A 24,786-nucleotide genomic window follows, 5' to 3' on the forward strand; every position below is an offset into this window, starting at 1 on the left:
TCACAAGGATTAAAAAACAAAAACAAAAATGTAATGATCATGAAAATGAACATTAGAATGATTTGGAGATTTGGAGATTTTATCTCACTCCAGTCAGAATGACTAAGCTCAACAAAACAACTGATGACAAGTGCTGGTGAGGTTACAGAGAGGTATCTCTCCTTCTCCGCTGACAAGAATGCAAATGGGTTCAGCCAATCTATACACCAGTATGGAGAATCCCAAAAATATAAAACTGAGTCTCCCATATGACCAACCTACATCACTCCTGGTCGTCTGCCCAAAGGATTAGACATCCTACTCTACAGATACTTGCTCAGCAATGTTTACTGTGATTGCACTCACAATAGCCAAGAAATTGACACAGCCTAAATGTCTTAAGATAGATGCATGGGTAATGAAAATGTCATACATATACACATGAATTCTATTAATCTATAAAGAAAAGTAAAAATCATGAAATTTACAGGTAACTGGATAGAACTAGAAAAGATTACATTGAGTAAAATAACACAGGCCCAGAATGTTAAAGGCAGTATGTTCTCTCTCATCTGTGGTTCCTACCTCCAAATCTTGCAATATGACAATAGAACATGAAGAAACCACAGAACCTAGGAAAATATAAAGAGGCCATAGTTGTGGGATGGCACGTGGAAGAGTAACATGGGGATACAAGTGATATGAGTGGAAAACAGAATAACAAGGAATTAACTGGAAGGGAGGAAAGAAGGTCAATACAGGTGGGTCACATAACACCAAGGTTGTTTGATGAACCCTCAAGGAATCACATTACTTTATTATACTTACCACATTTTTTTCACAATACATATAAGTATATTGTACACATGCATACATACATGCATATCTAAGAATACACACTTGCATACATACATACACACACACACATATACACACACACTATAGGAAGTTTAGTTACTTGGGCTTAAAATGCATGCCCACAAAAAACATAAACTAAGAACCCTGGTAACAGACACAAGAAATCTTCTTTCAGAAGATTGGTCAGGGTAGTTCAAGTGACTCTCAGAATCATACAGGCTATCATTAAACCTTTAATTGCCTCTCAGGGGGAGCACTGACAGCCCTTGCCCGAAACACAACACACAGGTCACACGATTCAGATGACACAAGCTGCATCAAACCTGAAATCCCCTTTCCCACAGTCTAGTTTTCATGGTTCCAGAACATATTGTGCATGCTGCCGGGGGTGGGGGGAGCAATTAAACAGTCCTACTCAGCTGCAATACCTATGATCCAATTACTGACATCACAAAATACACATAAAGATGTGAGAAGTGGCATTTGCATGTTGGTGCCAACCAACAGGTATCTAATTGGATGAACTTAAGATCCACTCAAGAGAGGGAAAATCATATTAGGATGCCTCATATTAGGAATCTAACCAGCTTCCTGGGTCTAGTGATGCCATGGACCTTAGAAAGAATCTACTACTGCCACCTTGCTAAACCAGTATAACTCCTTACTACATTCTAAATCATATCTTTATGCCCACAAGTTAGTGTCGCTACCACCTGTCATCAAAGAAACCTCTTTTTAAAGGAAATAGAGCAGGTCACTGAAAATCACAACTGGACAGAGTGCAGGCCTCAATACTGGGAGCTCAGCCTCAATGGATACATCCGTATCATAGATCCTGTATCTGTGCCCCAGGGAACATCACACAAGAGGAACTGGAAAAACTGTAAGAGTGGAATACCAAGAAGTCTGTAGTGAAACAGTCTCTCCGAGAAATGCCGGCTTAAGCAAGAGTGGAATACCAACAATATAAATACACATACATACTAATAGGTAAGAGGAAAATGTCATCAGGTTCTATCCCTAGACAACGAACCACAAGCAACTACTGACTGCGGGGAAGATAATAAGCCTCTCTCAATGTTGAGCCCCCTCAGTGGTTGTCTTATGCAGAGTGGTCACCCTTGAAATCACACACATAGAAACAATAAAAAAAATGGACTCAGAAAGCTCTATTTATATATTTTTGTGCCTACGTGTATGCATGTGTACATATATCTAATCAAAAATAGGGAGGCTATCAATTTGAAGGGGGCATGGGTGGGGTTCGAGAGGGTGACAGGAAGGCACAGGGGATGAAAAAGAAGGAAGGGAAAGAAGAATGTTATTTAATTATTTTTCATTTAAAAATATTTTAAAAGGTAGTAATGGAAAACCCAAGAGGTATAAGCATAATTGCACATAGAAAAGTATTTTGTGTCTATTAAAACCTTAGCTAACATGACTGAAACTAAAAGAAACTTTCCTAAAATTATATTTTATATTTAGTGAATTTTTACACTAAATTTTGTTGAGAACATTATTGATAGAAGAAAGCAATAATCGCATTTTATTGGCAAAGCAAAATTCTTCAAATTTATACAATTTTCATCTGCCTTAAACTGATTAAAAATAGCTTGAAAGATTCAAATGGGGTTAAAGGAACACTATAGATTATTTCCAAAATCCTTTGACCAAGAATAGGTTCCATGAACTGATGTTAAGTCACGTTAGGTTTCGTCTCTCCCTAAATACAGGGAATACAGATTACTGAGGACAGCCTGGGAGGAACTGCTGCCCATTGATGAGGGAATGTGGTATCTATGCCATCTGGCTAAGTAAAAGACAAACAGCTGGAAAGGCACAGCACCATTCTGCTAAGACTTTCACAGACTTAACAATTCTTACGTACCATTTTAGGAAAGGGACTTGAATGTCATCTCACACCTCCAAATATTCTTGTCTTCCTTATAGTTCATCAACAGCTTTGAGTATAAATCCTGCTTCGCCCCGTGACAGAGTGAGAACTCACTAATTTAAATACAGGAATCTGCTCCTCTGGAATAAGAGCAGTAGAACACAATGGATTTTTAAGCAATGTTAATAGTTTCCAATACGCCAAAGTGCTATCTATGTTTTAGGGATTGGTGAATGACTTGATCTACTCAATTAATGTTTATACTGACATTTATACTTATAGTGCTCAAAAAAAAAAAAAAAAAAAAAAAAAAAAAAACAAGAAAGTTGTTTGTACATCAAAGCAATTCAAACATGCCCTGAACAATCTCCTCCTCCATTATTGATTTAGAAAGTCTTCATATTTGTTATTTATACTAAGAGGGAAAAATGTGTAACTCAGTAATCTATCTCTTTGAGCTTCAATATTTGCAAAGTAGTAATGCCTACTTCATTTTGTCATCATGAGAATTAAATAAGGTTATGTTGCAATGAGATTATAAATCGTAGTGATGTGATTAAAACGCAGACATGAGCTCCATCTATATCCAACCCAGCCACTGAAATAACAGAAACCCACGTGAGTGTGCTCTGGATTAACGAAGCATTACTATGTGGAGAGTGCTATTAAGAGAATTTGATTATGTGTTTGCATAAACCTAGCTGCCACTTCTGCAGTACAAATGATCTATAAGTGTAGGGAAAAAGTTCAACATTTTGGGTCACCTGAGAAATCAATGACAAAACTATATTGAGAACTCATCCCACTTGCGTTAGAATGGCTATCTCCCAAAATAGCCCGAAATAGTAATAATAGCAAAAATTCCATGCCAAATAGCATGTGGAGAAAAAAAGGAACCAATGGGCATCATTGGTGGGAACGTAAATCATCCCATCCAGTGTGGGAAACATCATGGATGTCACTCAGAAGCCTAAAAGCAGAGCTACCACGTGATCCAGCTACACACTCCTGCATACCTGTCAGAAGAAAATTAAGCAGCCTTACAGTGAGACTCATTGTTATTTTCAGACTATTCACAATGACCAAACAACAGAATCAGCCTAGGAACCTATTAAGTAACAAATGGATAAAGAAAGCAGTCTTACTATGTTACAAGGAAGAGTGGAATCATCTGTTTTGGAAAAAAAACCAGATAGATACAGAAGACATATTGCCAGAGTAATAAAGACAACACATATACTAAATGATAAAGAAGCTACGGTCATCTTTATGGTGTGCAATTAGAAAACCAATAAGCACATTCATTCAAATCTTTTTAGAATTCATCATTGCTCCTTTTTTCACCCATGAAGACACAGAGAAAGAATAGTGGCACAGATGTCACTCAAAAAACTATAGAATTCTGAGCACGCATTATGTATCCTTGCTGTGACTTTGGTAAGCCTAGTATATTGAACAATGTACTTGAATTAGGGAGTGTTGTTCTTAAAACATACTGAGATACAATATAAACCTAGGTGTTGAGTGAGCTTTAAATTCATGTGCTATGGAGAGCTGTGCTGAGCTCCAGGCTGAGAATGTATGGACATTGACTCTGATCATCAGCACATAAAAAAGAGGGGGCTTCATAATGACACCAAAATAAAGTCCTAATCTTCTTCCTTACAGGTGATGACCTAGGAGCCTTGTTTAAGCTTCTAAGCTTGTGGTGATTAATTTTATGGCAGATTGACTGGGCTAAAAAAAAAATCTACATAGCTATTAAAACAATATTTTCCAAAATGCACGTGAGAATATATGAGTGTGTTTTCAAAATACAATGTTTGAATCATATATATGAGTAAAACTGTCTATTCTCATCACTGTGGGCAGCCATTATCCAATCAATTAAAGGTCTGACCAGAAAAAGGTGGTGAAGGGAAGGCAACTCACTCCCTACTTGAGCTCAGAGAGATAATTCCACTGTCCTTAGACACTGATGTTTCTGGTTGCTAGGCCTACAAACTGGAGCTGCAGCTCACAAGCAAATCAGGTGAGTTCTCATCTTCCATCACCATGATAGATCATCTGTTTATTCTAGTGTCTTGGAAAATACTTGCTAACGTAAAGTTTGTTTCCTACTGTGAGTCTGGACCATCATAAATTGAGTACCAATGTAAAGATGAAATATGGGGTTGTCACACTGCATGTAAAGTGCCTTTGGGAGATGATAGTCATTGTTAGGGTGATTTAAAGGCATTTCTTATTACCAAAGGTCTCAAAAATGTCCTAATACAGCCTCTACTTAGAAGCCTTTGGCTCACCAGTTCCAGCCACAGTTCTCAAAGTCCACCTGTGCTCATATCCGTGGATATAAATGTAAATGAGTCACAGACTTTGGTTGCAGTATTAGCTCCATCAGACAGTGTGCACAACCTTAGTGCAAGTGATGTCACATGACATTTCCTTCAAAGTTCCAAATACAGAAGAGCTAGTACATTAAAATAAAGACTGTGCTATCAGAGAATGGGGCAGAAATGTCTGTGGAAGTAAAAAGCAGGAAATGAAAGGCTAACTTAGAGGCAAAACAAAATGTTCAAAAATGAAAGACAAGAAAGACTAGGAAAATCTTTTGTATTTTCTCTGTAATAAAAACTATTACTTTTCAAAAAGCCTTTAAAATGTACTTAAAATGAGGCAATTGGCTAATTTTTGAAGGTATGGAGAAAGTAGCAAGAACAGGTGGCACTTAACATCACATACACAAAGTAGAAAATATATGTACTCAGGGATTGAAAATGTAACTAAATGAAATTTCATTTAAATACCCAAGGTATACATAATTGAAGACATCAGCAAAAAGGGTAAGAATAAACCCAGGACTGACAAGTACCTGAAGCACTGCTGTTGTGATAGCCTTACCTGCAATTTTATACGAATCATCCAGAAACGTCTACTGATCGTCCCTTGACAGGAAGACTGCTGAAGAAGAAATCAGGGAGAGATTTCAAAGCTCGGCTCTGTTCCTGAAATTGCTTTGTCATAGGCAGGGCCCTAGTTTGTACCAGAGGTGGAAGATGAAGAAAGTGTTGCTATTAAAAGACAAGTGGATGATAACAAAGAAAAGTTTCAGGCCACAAGAAACTGACCAAGTTATCTTATTAATCCAAATGTCCTTCGTGAGCTGGGAGCATGTGGGCTCAGTCCCAGTGAACACAGATCCTCAAGTGGCCTTTTTTGGAGGTGGAACCAAGTGTCAAGCAAGGCAAATGGAATCAAGAGGGAGAAAGCGAGCTGTTTTAAAACTGGGCTTCGAGGGCACACAGCCGAGGAACAGCCTATGATAAAGATAACTGGCTGAAGCCCACGGACGTGCTGAGGGCTGATGGAGCCAGGCTTCACTGAAAGATAAAGATGGAATCTTAAGGCCGACCTACTCACAGGGGTTTCAAACCTACTCAATCGATCCAGGGCGGATTCTACAGATAACGGTAGCACCCTGCCTACAGAGTACTGCGTTTTGGACCTCATTTCCTCCCTGCCCCTCTTGTGCTTTGGGGTCTATTGTGATATCATGGAAAGTTCTCTGATGCACAGATAGTGGGAGTAATAAATGTGCTTGTTGTGAAGACAGAAAAAAAATGGAATGGGCCTAGGATGACAAAGGAAGAGGGTAGAATACCCTGTGGTTAAGAAGGGCGTTGTAATCTGCTCAGGCTTGAGCGCCTTTAGTTGTCATGGAAGGGAAGGGTGTTCAGCTCTTAGCGCTGTTCTGTAAGGCGCCATATGCTTGAGCAAGCTGTTCATTCAACTCTGGTGGTGGACGGTTTCTGAAGAAGCTGGTTTTCAGGGCTATTGCTGCTGCTGCTGCTGCTGCCGGGATCAACTGCCTTGTTCATAGAGTTAGTAAGACGATGAATTTAGGCAGAGCTGGTTCAAAGTCTCTCCTGATAATGGGGGATATGAACCCATTGTTATCTGCATGGATGACAGTGGCACAGTTAGCCCCCATTATGGTGCACAGCTGCCATTCAAACTCTATGGTTTAAATAGTCCATATATGCCCTGCTACCCACTATCTAAGAAGTTGATAGGCAAAGTCTTAAGTGTAAGGAGAGCATACACACAGCCAGCTATCTGGAACTGGTGGTGCCATCAGAAGTCTTGTGGCCTGTGGGAAAGCCCCGCTGTATGTAAGAAAATGGGGATGAAACACTCCAAGGAAGTAGCATTTGCGAAGGACTTCAAAGCAATTCTGGGAAGCAGTGATAAAGGAGGGGCCAGCAAAAAGATTACCATAACATGGCTGCCCTGTTTGTTCTCTGGATATCACTACTATATGGCTTTAAAATTATCCCATGTGAGACTATTTACAATAATGTGCCTGCCAAGAAAGACATTTAATAGCTTTTAGTAGACAGTATTACAGCATCCACATTTCTGCATAATGAGAGACTTTTTTCCAATGCCAATTTAATCAGGTTGTTACTTTTCTCACCAAAAGCAAGTCCCAGCATCTCAGAGGCAGAACACAGAAAGCAGCTGACCCAGACGTTTCACAAAGACACAGCATGAGAGAAATAAAAGAAATAAGCCTGCATTCGCAATAATTGAATAGCAGCCTGCATTTGGCAGATTATGCACAGGAATACAAAGCCCAATAGTTCCCACCCAGTATCCATTATTCTATTTTTCTTTAATTATAAAAGCGTGGTCTAACTCCCTTAATTATTAAACCCTGGCAATGTTCTCTTTTTTTAATTTCCTGCTGTTTGGGAAGTGGATGCAGGCGCTAGAGCCTCAAAAGCTATCCCAGACCACAAGCATGAACCACAAAACCAAGAAATTTTATCATGGGATGCAGAAGCTGGGGTAAGCTGAGCATAACGAGGGAGCTAGCATTTCCACTGGTGATGAGGAGCTGCCAGGGTGTTATCAAATCGCTCCTGAAGTCACCCTTCTGCACACTGTTTCCATGCGAGCGAAAACCATATGGCTTAAGACGCTGCTACTTGAGGGATGTTCCCTTTGTCACTATGGCATAGCCAACTTTGTCCTAGATGATTCATCATATGAGTGATAAATAGTACATGGGTTAGGTTTAACTCCAAGAATGGATGGATGTACACGTAGGTGACTTCAAGAGAAAACACAAGAAAGAGAAAGATGAGTGCCTGGGCTTCTTTGTGAGGTGTTGTGATTGAAAACTCCAGCAAGAGTAACTTAAGGGAGATGCTTTGTTTAACTCACAGTTACGCACAGTCATCATAGGAGGTAAGTGAAGGCAGCAGAAACTTAAAGCAGCTGGTCACATGTCTACAGTCAGAAGAAAGAAGAGTGAATGGCATGGCACTACTCAGCTCACCTATCTCCACACTTCTGCAGTCCAGGATCCCCTGGCCAGGGGATGGTGTCACCTGTTGTCAAAGTGAATCTTTTCTTCTCAATAAGGCAATCAAGAAACTCTCAAACGAACGCCCATCAGCCAACCTAGCCCAGACCATTTCTCAGGGCTTGCCAGGTTGTGTCAAATTGGTAATTAACAATAACCAGTCACAATCAGTGCTATGAATGGCAAAGGAATGAAACATGAGAAAGGGCAAAGCAGTTTTGGAGGAATATTCAACTCAAAAGTTTTCTATTATTTCAGTCAAAAGAATAGGGAAAGTAACAGCAAGCCAGTCTCCACTGTCTGTCCATTGGGGGAGGGAATCATACTTATGTTTTATATAGCCATAGAAAGCATGTTTTTGACAGTGCTAGTACATTCTCAATCTACACTAATATTTTTCTTGTGTCCATAATGGTTGGCCTTTTTGAAGTATTTTCTATAATTCAAAGTAAAAGTTGAAGCAAATAAAATAATTTTTAAGCAACATAAATTCCAGGTGGTAAATTTGGGATTGTTTATGTTGAGATTTCTTGTTGCAGTTGTTTTCTGTTGTTTGTTTTCCAGTATTAAATAAGTTTTTTTCAAAAATTAAAATATTTAAGGTCAAGAAATATTCAGAAATATAAGTGTAGAAAAATGTGGAGAGGCTCATATAAACTCAATAGTATGGCAGCACAAGACCTCCACAGGCTGAAGCCAGATGAAACCCCAGCACTATGACCAATTGGATACAAAGTCCCATCTTTAGCCAAGAAGCTATGTTCAACTGACAGCTGCTGAAAAAGGGAAAGTCAGTTTTCTTTCTTAAATGGAGAGGCCTAAGTGTATCAACTAAACTCCATGGCAGGCCCCATGCTCAGGAGTAGTCAGCCAACACAAACTGGAATTTGTTTTCTATTTTGTTTTGAAACAGTCTCATTATGTACCCCTGGTTGGTCTGGAAATGACCATAGAGCTCAGGCCAGCCTCGAACTTACAGAGATCTGCTTGCCTCTGCCTCTGAGTTCTTGGATTATATTCATGCTCCATTATGCTCAGCTTTTTTTTTTTTTTTTTTTTTTTTAAGGTGGAGAAAGAACATGAGGTTGGCTTTGTAGGGACGTGGAAGGAATAAGAAGAGGAGAGAGAATATAATCAAAATATATTGTATGACATTCTCAAAGAATAAATAAAATATCATTTAAAAAACATGGAGGTTTCTGGATCTGTTGCATGTGCCTTTCCTTGAGCTCTGTTCCTTCTGTTTGTTTGTTTTGTCCTATTTCTGATCCTTGTCACTCTGTTGTAAGGCACTTAAAGTCTCTGGGATGTGCTGCAGACCTTCCTCTGTTTAAAAGCAGAACTCAATCAATTTAGAAAATTGTACCTACTTAATAAATACCAACTGTATAAATCAATGTGTATTCCTTCCTCCATATATTAAGCAGGGGAAGTAGCAGAAGATAGGGGGAAACAGAAAACTCTGGAACAAAAACTTTATTTCAAAGAGAAAATTGTAGCTATTGTGTTTGTACAGTTATTCTGATTAGACAAGAAAAGAAAGTAAATCTAAAACTTTTTTAGGAAGAGAAACAAATGGGTTTTAATTAAAAACAAAAAAAGCAAAATCAGCAAAATATAAAAAGAGAAATGCAGAGATAATCATCTAAAAACCCTTGGGAAAACAATATGCATTGAGTTAGCTACCTTCCAAGAACCCTGGGCCTGGGCCTACACAGGGCCTGCGGAAGCTGAAGCAGGCAGCACCATGCACAGCCCTGTGAAAGGGGCTGACCTGGCATCTTCTCCAGGAGGGCAGGTCACTTCATCCAGATGCTATAGATTACAAGCAAAAACAACCATCTGTGCCATATGGAATGAATTTTTCTAGAATGTTTCAGTATTATAAAAGGCAGCCGAAATGTCATGTCCTTTTAAAGAACCTGGTCATATTTAGACTCAATGCAGTCAAAAATTGTAGATCTGGCTAGTTAACTAATTATTAAGAGAAAGACATCTAAATTCCTTGCATTCCATTTTCCTCAATTATAACTTTCTGCATAACTTTCCTAAATCTGAATATCTTTCTTAAATTGGTATGATTTACAAGCATCTGCACAACCTTTCCATAATATCTAATCAAAGTAATTGTTTGAAATTGTGTTACAGTTTCTATATCATAAACATGAACTTAACATGCTGACAACAGTATGGAGAGTAATAAAATTAAGACAAATTATCTAGTTAACAGCACATTAAGATTAAGCTATTAAGTACAAATCCAAACATTTTAATTAACTCCTCTCAGTTTTGCAGAGCCACAGGCAAGCTTAGACTCATCAGACCATAAAATGATGGCCTTATATATATCTATCTTAAATATATAAATAAAAGCCATCTTGTAGTAAGCTTGTTTATCACTAAATTTGTTTTTCACAGTTGTAAACCCTTTTCTCTAAACTGTAAAGGTATTTAATGGATTTTTTAAACCTCTGAAAAAATTTACAAAGCTATTCAGATGTCCTAATTGGAAAAAAAAAGTCCTAATGAAAAGCAAAATTCATAGCCACCAAACTTTAAGAATAAAAGTGAATTAAGTCAGCCAGCATTCAGGATGCTCTGATTTTGTCTACAGTGTGAGACAAGGGGACAATTTACTAGGCAAGGTCTATGTTGGAAGAGTTTCTAGTCTTTGATGGTGGTTGGGGGTGGACATTATGAGATTAATATTTAGCATTTACCTAGAAATGTTAGATACCTCCAAGTCATAGTGGCTAAAGAAATTAGAGATGGCAAGTAACCACAAATTTGTATGAAGAATCTCTAAAGGTAGTGAAATTTAGACATCTCAGCAACAAGGGCTGAGTCTCTACAACAGCGTGATCAATATGTCGGTTTTATTTAGCAAATGTTTCTGGAAGTTTTCATTATGAGCCACGGAGATACTATGGGAAATGACCACACACAGTAGCTGAAAAGCAAGAGAAAGAATGTGTGCCAACTCAGAGACAGTAGCATTTGGCAGAGTGTGAGATGGGAAAATGGCAGCCCTTGCTCATTTCTTTCTCCTCTGAAATTCTAGCCTGGCCCCACCCAGGTTTTCTGATACTTCTTTCCTGTATACACTCTGCCCCTATCCCTGAGCCTGACTTATAACAAATATATCAGCAAGCACTGTCCTGCAACCTGGACTATAGTCAACCGCAAAATCCAACCACATTGTTGACTTCACACCTTTCCCTCTACCTGTCCGATTCCAAAGCCATCCATAAGTGGAAACCAGACACGTCTTTAGCCTTGTGTGCCCTTTAGTTATGAACTTTCTCCTTTTCTGTCATCCACTACCCCCCTGGTTTTGTTTGTTCTCTTGCGTGGCTTTATGACTTTATTTATTCATTATTTATTTATTTATAGACTGAAATAAGATGGGGAGGCATAAGCCAGTTTACATCGCTCACCTTGAGGTCTCTGCTATTGACAGCTGCACAAAACTCCTATCTGATTTTGTCTTTCACTCCTTTCTCCAGCATGTAACCAAGCTGCAGAGTGCCCTTTATGGCACACCTTCCCAGCGAAGGCTCTGCCTCCCACCTGTCTTTTGCTACTTGTGAATTTTGAGCTAGGTCTTTTCTACAATGGGTTTTGGAGAAGACGTTTGTTTGTTTCTTTCTTTGTTTGTTTGTTTCTTTGACGTTACGAAGGTGGGAATCACTAAATTTGAACTAAGGTTCAGAAAATTTTGAATGTCATATAAAGAGAATTTGGAATGTCCAATAATCCGAGGACAGTCTCTCCTAACTTTGAGTCCAAATAGCCAAGGAATCTGAATTTTAATATAATTCTTTTGGGGGAACTAACAGTTCCTTTAAAATGCAACCCACAGTTGGTGCACACAGGCTTTCTGAGTGGCATAGTGTCACTTTGTTTTCAGTGGAATAAGCCATTTTTATGTGCTTAGTCAAAAGTTCTAAAATCATCAATTATCTAAAAAAAAAATCACCAAATTATTATGGAGAAAATATAAAAGGATACTATTGTCTGGTAGTAATATAAAAGAACAATCTATGAATGCTAAATCTACAGGGAAGAAAGAGTTGCTTCACAGGGGCCTGCAAGAGTCCTTCTGAACTGTACGTATGAAGAATATTTTGAATAGAAACAGAAACTGAGCATGTCAGCCAGTAATCATCATAGTGATTCATACGGTTTCACAGCAAGGCTTGAGATGTGCGCACTGCTGCGTTGCACCTCAGCAGCTGACCTCTTGCTGTGTTCTATTTAGCAGGAGGGTAGATTTCACATAACATGACCTGTTGCCACATTGTTTCCCATAACAACAAATTAAATTTGCTCTTGGACTTTGTAGTAAGTTGTGTCATTCTTTTCCTCTGTTAATAGAAAAATATAATTTTGTGGCAGAGAGTGGTTTTTTGTTTTTTTGTTTTTTTTGTTTTTTTTTTTTTTTTTGCAAACAAATCATATCACACTGTTTTCTTCTAAAATGGCCTCATTTCTATTCCAACCTAAGTCAATGATTAAAGCAAAAATCTCAATTGTTAAAATAGCCGTTTCACACTTAAAATAACTTAATTGCTAGACTAGATAGATGGCTCTGTAGATGAGAATACTTGCTATGCATGCATGAGAGCGGCACGCCCATGTGAAAAGTTTGGGTTTGCTGTCCATGCCTGCAGCTCTAGCCATGTAAAATATCAAAGAGAGGAGGACCGCTGGGGCTCACTAGCCACCAGCTTCACTAGAGGTTCAATAAGAGACCCTGTCTCAAAAGGGGGAGTGATAGAACAGGATGCCCAAAGTCCTTCCCTGTCCTCTCTGTGTGCACATGCAGGCATGCACTCACCACACACACACACACACACACACACACACACACACACACATACACACGTACATGCACATAAAACAAATTATCTAATTGACAGTAAGGCATGGTTTTACAGCAGTTTAGCTAGATATCAACATATCTGTTAATGATAGGACATTTCAACACTTTAAAGAATTGGACTTAAAGACAGAAAAAAATCTGATTTGTCTTTTACTTAATAGCTGATTTACTGACAAGCTTTTTCAATTCATGAATTAAAATTAATCCATTTTAGATATGATGCTTATTATTAGAAAAGGTTTTAAAGATAGCTTCATATTTTTTTTAACTATATTTATTTAGTCTGGGACTTGAGTATACTTTCTGTCTTTGGGTCTTACTGAAGGAATTTACAAATAGATACCAGAGAATTGTAACTCTGTGGAGATATAGCATACTTTATGCTACACTAGAATTTAGAGAGCCTGTGATAACTACAATGAAGGATTTTGATTAAAACCCCACGTCACTTTTTGGAGGTAATAAATAAATTTAAAGACAGGAGTATTTGTACAATTCTCTTCCCCCAGAATGAGCATCAGGGGACAAGTTCCAATGTGGCTGTGTGTAGACATGGGCTGCTGAAAACATGTATCACTCCTGGCATTTGTGACTGCTGAACAAAAAGGAAATGGAAGCTGTACACTGAGACAGGAAGACGTAGGCAGATAAGGAGCATGACCATTCTCTTTTGAGACTAGGCATATGGTTAAGCCATCATCTGTGCTCACCTCACTCACTTACGATTCCTCCACTGTACACGGTCTGCCAAAATCCCTATTTTATGTATCCTTGGAGCATGAGTTCACATGCTAGGTCTTTGAAGTTTGCATACATACATATGTGCAAATATCTATAAGTACAAATTTCTAATATATAGCTTCAAATACAGTAGATGACCACATTTAATAAGGTAAATGATTTTTTTTTCTTGGAGATTTACAAAGGCCAAAGGCATTGACTATGGCTTTTCAATCACATATTTATAGAATAGGTGCTTGGTCCACTCCTCTGTGGACCAAGTGCTTGATGAACAACAATTACTACCCGAGTTGCTCAGATGCCTGGCATCCACATAAAACTCAATCATGGCAGTACATGCCAGTCATCCCAGTGCTGGGACACAAAGACAGGAGCTTGTGCCCTGCTATGCTGGCCTATCTGACAATAAGAGGGAGCCTGTCTCAAAAAGTAAAGAGTAAAGTAAGACACCTTGTTTCCCTATGTGCACATATGTCCACACACAAACACATGCATACATATGACACATCAGAAAACACACAATTACCGTGTTAGACATAGATATAATCATATCCCTGTGTATGTATGTATATAAAATGTATAGACTTACACAAAATTTCTGTGGATTCGATCTTCCCTTCGTAAAGGGAAAATATTGATTTCTGGGATCCAATCCCCCCTTCATAATGAGCAAAGATATTGATCAGTTTTGGCTACTGCTGATCTAGAGGCTTTTCTTTTGTTGTTTCTTTTTGTTATCATCTCTCTCTCTTTGTACGTCAGGCCATTTTAGTCCATGTTTTTCTAATAAACTCCTAACCTTCAGTGTTGTGGCTTCTGTAGCTGTGCCGCTGACTCTTCTTTTGTTGTTGTTATTATTATAAAATTGTACAGCACGAAAAAAAAATCCCAGGCATGCAATTCTCTTATAAAAACCACAGTTCAGTGCCCCTTCTGCCTCTCCAGCTGGTTTATCAAGGTGACACACAGGTTTCTCATGTTCTAGTAACAACTGATGCCCACATAGTCTGTGCTGGCTCGCATGCCAGGCTTTTTAGAGTACTTGCTTGTTTAACCGCCCCTTCAAGCATTCTTCATCTGATCTCCTCTCATCCTATTAATCCTCCATTGTTTCATTATGTGGAACTCAAAAGTGGTGTCCAAACCCAGCTCAAGAACATTCCCACTCTGGCTGCAAGAAATGATAGTGGCATTTTCCACTTCAGCGTTTCCAGAAACGATGGATGCCAGTGAACCCCAGTTCATTTGTCACTCCTGTCTGCCCCCAAATCTCTTTAGACTCTGCTTCATTCTTTGGCATTTCACACGCTGCCCAACATGTTTGTAATTGGATAGGCTGATAAATGATCCTGCAAGAGCCAGCATAGTTGACCTTCCTCTGCCATTTCCTATGAAGAATTCTCAAGTGCCTTAGGTACCATCTGATACCCACCCTGTTTTGGACGAAGATCTACACTGGTTCTGGCAATCTCACAGTCTTAGCCACCATTTAGCTGTACACTAGCCCTTTAGAACCTTCTCTTTCAACACTTTATCCATGGCACTGTTAAAACGGGTATTCTGTGTGTGTGTATGTGTGTGTGTGTGTGTGTGTGTGTGTGTGTGTGTGTGTAGGGGAGGGGGTCTTTTTTGATACCTGCTTTTTAAGATTGATTATGAGTCCCTCTATCTTCTTATATTTATTGTGCTTTGGTATCTAGTTGTTGTTCCATTAAATATGAAAATTGGCACCATTGTTACAGTCTCTGGTAATTGTGATCTTATAATTTTTTTTACTAGAACCTGTCTTATCTAATTAGGTGAACATTAAATATTCACAAGCAGTTATTGAAGATATTGTTCGGAGTTTAAACCACATTCTCTTTACCAAGAAATGATGTAAGCACAGATTCCTCACACGTATATAAATGCCTAGTGATTTTAAATCATACCGCTTTGAATATCTGCAAGGCATTAACAGGGTTTTAGGATATAAAGTAACCCTGACAAAGCAGGAAGAAGGAAGAGAGAGCCCAGAGATAAAGAGTCATTTGTGAACCCTCTGGAAACAGTAAGATATGAAATGGACTCATTTCCTCATAGATATGAATCCATTAAGAAATCATTAATTATAGACTTCTGCCAAGTATCAACATCCTACTAGTAATTAGCCAGACCTCTGCCAAGTATACATTTTGGCAGCATTTTACATTTATGTAATAGACTCATGTGACAAGACCAAAAATGTCTTAACTAAATCTACTTATTTAACACAAGTAACTCTCTAGTGTAAACAAAGGGAGGGGATATTTGTATTCACAAACCCCTAAAGTTAAGGACACTAAAGGGAAAAAGACGTAGTTTTGATCATGTGAAAAGAAGAATTCTATATTATCCAAGACAAAGAGCTGTAAACTTTGAATACTGAAAATTAAAAAACAGCAAGCTGGGAGCAGAGAACTACCTCAGTGGGTAAGAACCCATCCTGTTCTTTCAGATGTCAGAGGACCTGAGTGTGGTCCCTAGTACCAACATCAGATGGCTTACAAATGCTTTAACTAGCTCCAGGGGATATGACACTCTCTTCTGGCCTCCTCAGGCACCTGCGTGCGTGCGCACACGTGCGTGCATGCGCACACACACACACACACACAGACACACACACACACACACACACACTTAAATATAAAATAAAACCAACATAATTTTATTATAATATCATTACAATATCGAAAGCTGTTTTTCCTTTTAAGTCCTCATGCATCAAAGGCTCTTACGAAAGAAAGCATTAGCTGCTATCCTTCACCAGACAACATTAAATGCTCCCAGGCAAATCAGCTAAATGAAATCTGGCCTTTGAGAACAACTGATTTATTATTGGTAGCTGAAATGATAGTCATGAATGTAATATATGAGATACCAGACATAAGGTGCAAAAGAAGAGAATATTGGCAAGAGAAGCATCTCTGATAAGGCGATGAGTGATCCAATTGAAACCCCAGTAACACAAACATTTTTTTAAAGTTAAGAATTACTTTTGGTTGACTAACTCCCCAAACTTTTAACTTCCCACATTTTCTTCTGTGTATATGAAAGTGTTGTTTTCACTTCACATACTGCAAAATATGAGGGACAGGAATGAACTAGAAATTTCTACAAAGGCAGTTTCCATAATGTAGCTGAGGGAGTTTGGATGAACAGACAGCATCCCGTGCTTCCTCATCCGTTCTTGCTATAAACAGAAAACTCAGATACTGTCTCAATCCCGTTTCAACCAAGGATGGATGCTCGCAGCTGGTCCTCCTCTACTCACCTGTACTGAGGCTGACTCAGTAGCCAAAATAGCACAGGGCATGGGGAGGGGATTTTGAAGGACAGAAAGATTTAACAAAATATCACTTTCAAAAAGTAGTTGTATACTCACTTATATCTGCATACTAGCCCAAGGGGCATGTCCCACGAAAGCCTTCACTTACCAGGAAACTGGGACAGAGGGGAAGGCATCCTATTGGGACTCTAAATGAGAGACGCATGGGAGAATAGCAAAATAAAAGGATACAGAGGGTCCTAGAAATCTTCAAGTAGAACAATATGATAGGCAGATTTGGGCCGAGGGGTCCCGCTCAAACTAAGGCACCAGCCAAGGACAATACAGGAGGTAAACTTTAAACCCCTTCCCAGATCTAGCCAATGGTCAGAATATTCTCCACAGTTGAGTGGAGAGTGTGATATGACTTTCTCACGTACTCTGGTGCCTCACATTTGACCATGTCCCCTGGAGGGGGAGACCTGGTGGCCCCCAGAGGAAGGACAGCAGGTAGCCAAGAAGAGACTTGATACCCTATGAGCATATACAGGGGGAGGTAATCCCCCTCAGGAACAGTCATAGGGGAGGGGAATAATGGGAAAATGCAGTGGGGGGGAGGAATGGGAGGATACAAGGGATGGAATAACCATTGAGATGTAACAAGAATAAATTAATAAAAAAAAAAAAGAAAAAAGAAAAAAAAAGAAAATAAATAAAAATAAAAAAACGAGATGATGAACTAGAAAAGAAATAAATAAAGATTTGCAAAAAGTTCTCCATAAAAAAAAAAAAAGTAGTTGTAAACACAACTAATGGTAAAGCTTTGTCTGTATATGACATATGTGCATACTATATGTATGCTGTGTGTGTGACATATATGCATATAATGTATATGTACATGGCAAAGACGTACTTGGCTTATTTGAGAATAAAAAGAAAGTGATTCTATTTTTCTCATTTTCTTCATCCTCATTCCGCACTGCAGAAGCCTCCACTCATTTTCAGGTACACATTATTTTGTTTACTGACAAAGCAAAAACTACACCTAACCCTGAATAAAATAAGCTTCTGCCCTTGTCATGCTTTTGCATGGTGGCATTTTTCTTTGATTAGCACACTATGAATCCATAACTTACTAAGGTCTGCTGTCTTAATCCATGCACACTCGCATGAAGCTTGCCTTGTGAACATATAACCATGGAAATAGAAATAAGACAGGCGGTTCTCTTCAGGGAACAACCAAATGTTTGCTACAAATCTCTGTGCTGCTAGTATTCATCACAAAATAACTTTCACCATGCTTTCAGCACAGACGCTTGATTTCTTTTTTTCTTTTTAACTCTTATTCTGGGTCTAATTGTTTTTTATTTTAGTTTATTATAATTTATTCAGGTTACATCCTAATTGCTATCACTCTCTTGTATCTTCCCATTCCCCCTCCCTCCCTCTTCTGCCCTATTCCCCTCACTTAGGCCTCTGACAGAAGGGGACCTTCCCCCACCACCATAAGCCTACAACCTATCAGGTCTTATCCAGATAGCCTGCTTCCCCTTCCTCTGTGTGTCCTCCAGGCCTCCACACCAAGGGAAAGCAATCAGGGCAGAACTGCTCTGACAACCGTGGAGAAATAGCTTTCCATGGGCTATATCTGAACAGGGGTCTAGGTTTACCACCTACACTGGCTTTGGTTGGTGCAACAGTTTGTTCAGGCTCCCTTGGGTCCAGATCCAGCCTTCATGGTTTCCTTGTGGGGCTCCTGAACCCTATGGGTCCTTCCATTCCACACACACACACACCATTCTTCCATACCACGCTCAGCACTCCACCCAGAGTGCAGCAGCGAGTCCCAGCATCTCTCCTGATACTTCACTGGGTGGAGTTTCTCAGAGGACATCTATGTTGAGTTAATACCCACTTATAAGTGAGCATATACCATGCATATCTTTCTAGGTTTGGGTTACCCACACAGGGTGATCTTTCTTAATTCTATCCATTTGCCCCCAAATTTCAAGATTTCATTGTTTTTGATAGCTGAATAGTATTCCATTGTATAAATGTACCACTGCTTCTTTATCCATTCTTCAGTTTAGGGACATCTAAGTTGTTTCCAGATTCTTGCTATTATGAATATAGCTGCTATGAACATGGTTGAGCAAATGTTTTTGTTGTATGGTAGAGCATCTTTTGGGTATATGCCCAGGAGCTGTGTAGCTGAGCCTTGAGGTAGCACTATTCCCAGTTTTCTGAAAAAGTGCCAGACTGATTTTCAAAGTGGTTGTACAAGTTTGCACTCCCACCAGCAATGGAGGAATGTAAGCATGTGCTGTCACTTGAATTTTTTACCTTAACTATTCTGGTATGTGTAAGATGGAATCTCAGAGTTGTTTTGATTTGCATTTCACTGATAACTAAGGATGTTGAGAATTTCTTTAAGTGTTTATCGACCATTCAGTGTTCCTCTGTTGAGAATTCTCTCTACTTACAGAAAATTGCAAATAAATCCATATATATCACCCTGCACAAAACTAATGCCCAAGTGGGTTAAAGACATCAACATAAAACCAGACACAATAAAACTGTTAGAAGAAAAAGTGGAGAAGAGCCTTGAACTCTGGCACAGGAGACAACATCCTGAACAGAACACCAATAGCTCAAGCTCCAAGATCAACAATTAATAGATGGTTTCTCATGAAACTGAAAAGCTTCTGTAAGGCAAGGGACACTGTCAAAGAACAAAACAGTATCCTACAGACTAGGAGAAGATCTTCAGCAACCCCACATCAGACAAAGGACTAATATCCAAAATATATAAAGAACTCAAGAAAGTAAACACCATCAAACCAAATAACCCAACTGAAAAACAGATTCTTGATTTCTAACCAAGCTTTCTGAGAGGACATGCCTTAGTGCAGCTTTCTGACCGACTCACAACTGTCCATAAGCTTTTCAGATTTGCCTTCTCACTGGGTATTGGTTGGGCATTTTCTAATTAGAGAACACATGACAGGTAACAAAGCTCATTCCATAAGAGTTAGTTTGAAGATTTTAGCACTTCAGCAAATGTTCAGTTATGCACAGCCCTTTAAAGGGGGCCTAGGACGCTGTGTCCTAAAATTTCTGAAATGAAAACTTTTGGTGTCAGCAAAATGGATGAATAAAGATATCTCCAACCTTCATCTCTCTATAAAGAATAAATGAGTTACTACCCACCACAACTGTGACTTTATGAGACTCTCAAGATGCAGGTTTTGACATCTCAACAGAGCTCAAGACAGAAGAAAACCACTGTGAGACAGGCAGATACATCCTGGTAACAGACTTTTGTGGGTCTGGGTCCAAATGCACTAGGTAGCCCATTGCTCTGGACTCAGAGGAGGCTTTCACGTGGAGAACATTCCTTTTGTCCAGACACGCTCATCTATCCTCTTTTTTTTTTTAAAGATTTATTTATTTATTATGTATACAACACTTTGACTGTATGTGTGCTTGCAAGCCAGAGGAGGCTAGATCTCATTATAGATGGTTGTGAGCCGCCATGTTGTTGCTGGGAATCAAACTCAGGATCTTTGGAAGAACAGACAGTGCTCTTAACCTCTGAGCCATCTCTCCAGCCCCCATCTATCCTCTTTTAATAGGATGAGGAATCATGGATTTGACAGAAAACATAAAGCAGCCCTATGGCTGGCTCTGGATCAGGCCATAATGAACCACCAAAAAATGGTGATCTATAAGAAGCTCACACTAACATTATAGTCAATATTGACAAGTGAAAAATTTTTGCACTAAGAGCCAAAAGCCATCAGTGTCCTAGAAGGCCTCCACAACCAAAAATATTGGGCAAGAAAAAGAAACTAAAACCAAACCAGGAAAGAAGCAAAAGCTACCACGCATAATATATGATGTGACCTTACATGTGGAAAAACAAAGGTCTACGAACTCTTAGATTCGATGAAAAATTCATAGTGTTGCTGGGTAAATCTGCATCCAAAATCATCATTTTTCCATTTATTTATTTATTTATTTATTTTTCACTTTACATCCTGATCCCAGCCCCTCCCTCCTCTCCTCCCTGTCCTACCCTCCTCCCCACTTCCCATTCTCCCCTCTCCTTCCTCCGAGAGAAGTGGAGGCCCCCAATTGCTACCAATCCACCGTGGTATTTCAAGTCACTACAAGACTAAGCACACCCTCTCCCATGGGAGTAACAAGGCAGCCCAGCTAGGGAACAGTGACCCAGCAGATTCGGAGACACCCCCTACTCCTATTGTTAGGGGACCCACATAATGACCAAGCTGCACACTTGCTACATATGTTTGGAGGGGTCTAGGTTCTGTCCACGCATGCTCTTTGGTTGGTGGTTCAGTCTCTGTGAGCCCCCATGGGCCCAGGTTAGATTACTCTGTGGATCTTCTTGTGGTGTCCTTGACCCATCTGGCTCCTTCTATCCTTTTTCCCACTCTTCCACAGTACTCTCTGAACTCAGCCCATTGCTTGACCCTGGGTCTCTGCAGCTGCCAGATGAAGCCTCTCAGAAGACAGTTATGCTAGACTCCTGTGTGCAAGCATAGTAGAGTATTATTAATAGTGACAGTGGTCAACCCTCCCCTGTGGGATGGGATGGGCCAGTCATTGCTTTGCTATATTCTCAACCTCTGTTCCATCTTTACCCTTATGCTTCTTGTAGACAAGAGACATTTTGAGTTGAAGGTTTTATGTGTGTGTTGGTGTCCCTCTCTCTCTGCTGGGTGTCCCGTCTGGCTACAGGAGGTGCCAGCTTTATGCTCCTTAAGATATGTACCTTGTAGTCCTCAGGTATGGTCACCGCCAAGGACTCCTATGAGCCTCCCCTGTCCCAGGGATGCCCTCCCCCAGATTTCTGTTCTCTTTCTCAGTTCTTCTCCTCACATTAATGATGATCCATCCAAAAAGTCAATTATACTAAAAAGGGGAATCAAAAAGAACAAAAGGTTTAGTAATAAATTAGATTTAAAATAGACACTATCGAGTGCTCAGTGGAATGTTTTTACAAAGATGAAATTTCTTATTCTCTGTTTTTCCCTATTCTGAGCTCCTAGCATCCTTGTAAAAAAAAACAGTTGCTGCATGAGTGTGGGTTTGTATTTGAGTTTTCAAAACTGTCCTGCTGGTTTATGCTGGTAAACAGACACATAAGCAGTGGGACACTTATAATCAATAAAACAAAGGGCAAGTGTAGGTGAGAATACAAGAATATAGAAAAGGAGAAAATTTCTACACAGCTGCTGAGGATGTTCGCAGGCACAGTCAATGTGGGAATCACTGGGAAAGTTGTTTGAAAAATTAACAGCAGAATTCACACCTGATAGAGCAATCTCACATTCAGATATGACTCCAAAACCAGAAAGTAATCTGAATTTCAGGCTACTATCTAGACTTATATGAAAAATACAATAACTTATATATATGTATATATACATATATGTTTATGTGATATACATGTGTGTGTATCTATATGTATCACCCTTGCAACATCATGGATGAACCTATAGGACTTTGTGCTGAGTGAAATAACCAAAACACCTACAAGTAAAAGCTAACCGTCATACTAGAAGAAGCAGAAGGTCACTATGGTTTCTGAGAATTTAAGAGGGACACTAAAGAGATGTTGGTCAATGAACAGAATGCTTCATTTATGCAACCTGAGTAGGTTTTGGAGCTCTAATGTACAGCAATGTGACTATAGTTAGCAAAAGCATATTGTTAGGGATTAGCATAATAGGTTAGTCGGTAGCATACTTTTGTTGTAAAAAAAAAAAAAAAAGAAACAAACAACAACCACAAAACAAAACAGTAGAAGGCCCTTGTAATTCCAGAACTGGGGAAACAGAGACAGGCAGATGCCCCAGCCCATTTAGCCAGAGAACCAAGGCCCCTGGAAATTTTCTGGCTACCCTAGACCAGTGAGAGACTTTGTCTCAAAAACGAAGGTGGATGAAACAGATTTCTAGACTCATACAATTGCAAATACATATATACAATTGTTCGCAGAATTGCACATGCACACACAAAAGTGGATACTATTTGTTCTCACAAAAAAGAAGGAGGAGGAGGAGAAAGAGGAGGAGGATGAAAAAGAGGAGGAGGGTGAGGAGGAGGAAAAAGAGAAAGAAGAAGAATGAGGACAACAGAGGGGCATGTAGGGGAGGTTGAGAAAAACAGGTCTTGCTATGTAACCCAGGCTGGCCTCCTGACTCTCTTTCTGGAGAGCTAGGATTAAGGATGTGCACAGCCATACCTAAGCTGATTTTTATCTTTCTTTTCACCATTTATTAACATTGTAATTTTTATTGAGATAAAATTACATACATAAGGTTTCTAAGTCTTAATCTTTCAAATAAATTCTGTAAGTTCAATTTGAAGCAAAACTTGAAGTGAAAAGTGAAATCTTCATAATTCAACAATATGGGTTATACATTAATCCACTAATATCACATTAAGTCAAAAGTTTTATGATACTTTGAAAACTATGTAGATTTCTCATTACTTTGTGCATAAAATTCTAACATTTTCTAATGATGAAAAATCCTTTTCACAGGTCCTGCCATTACATGTTCTGTTAGACGCATAAACTGTCTGACAACCAAATGCCTGGGTTCCACATAAGCTTTGAAACTTAAAAGTGCTTCTGCAGGTATAAGATGAAATACATTTGTAAGCATCTGGCATAATCTACATTCTTTTAAGTAGTTTATTGTCTTCAACAGGACCATAAATAATAGAAAATACATTTTAAGAAAGTACATGAACCAAGAGAAAAAGAACTTTCTAGCTTACATGTCCTATTTTACTCCAGCACTGACTTATTCAAAACACACATATGCAGGAATATTTTCCTTTCTATATACTTTAATATAATATTCTACATGGTAGACCAGTGGTTCTCAACCTTTCTGGTGCTATGACCCTTTAATATAGTTCTTCATGTTGTAGTGACCCCAACCACAAAAGTACTTTTGTTGTGACTTCATGATTGCAATTTTGCTACTGTTATGAATTGTATGAATTTCTTATGGTCTTAGGTGATCCTTGTGATGGGGATGTTTAATCCCTCCAAAGGGTTGTGAACCCACAAATTGAGAAACCTGTGGCTCCTGAAAACCCCAATGAGGAGATGCCACACTCTTGCTGTGATGTAAGCTTTCACTCGTTTCCTTGATCCTCGCTGTCTTCAAGCTTGATTCTTCTTTATTGTTTGACTTATGAAAACACAGTAATATCCAGAACAAGGGAGCATGGGGGAGAGAGGATTTTCTCAAATAATAATATGCTTTAAAAATTCAGAACATTGGTTACCTTCTTTTGCATTAAAAATGAAGGGTTTTTCTGGACTCTCCTCTAAAAGAAAAACTTGCTTAGAACTCCTGTGGCAGTTGTAATAGTCCCTTTGATGTTTGAATCCCTAGATCACAGTGTTCCATGATAATATTTCCTGACCAGCCTTCCTTCTGAAAACTAGAAGCTCTAACAGCAAGTATTTCGTGGCCGTGTGGAGGGGAATTGTCCCAAGAAGAAATTCTCTGAAGGGAATTAAAAGACATAGTGGGGTTTTCATTTTCATCCTATTTCCTAAATAGTTTCTCCTTGGTAAGTAAAACCAGCAAAAATTAACACACTTGGGGCCGGGATAAGAGTGGAGGTGGCACTGGGTCTCTCCAGGTCCTGCGCTGACCAGAAGCTATATCCACTGCCATGGATTTCAGATACCTGTTTGTGTGAGAAAATTGTGAGAATCT

Source organism: Acomys russatus, chromosome 32 (assembly GCF_903995435.1).
Source record: "Acomys russatus chromosome 32, mAcoRus1.1, whole genome shotgun sequence".
NCBI lineage: Eukaryota > Metazoa > Chordata > Mammalia > Rodentia > Muridae > Acomys > Acomys russatus.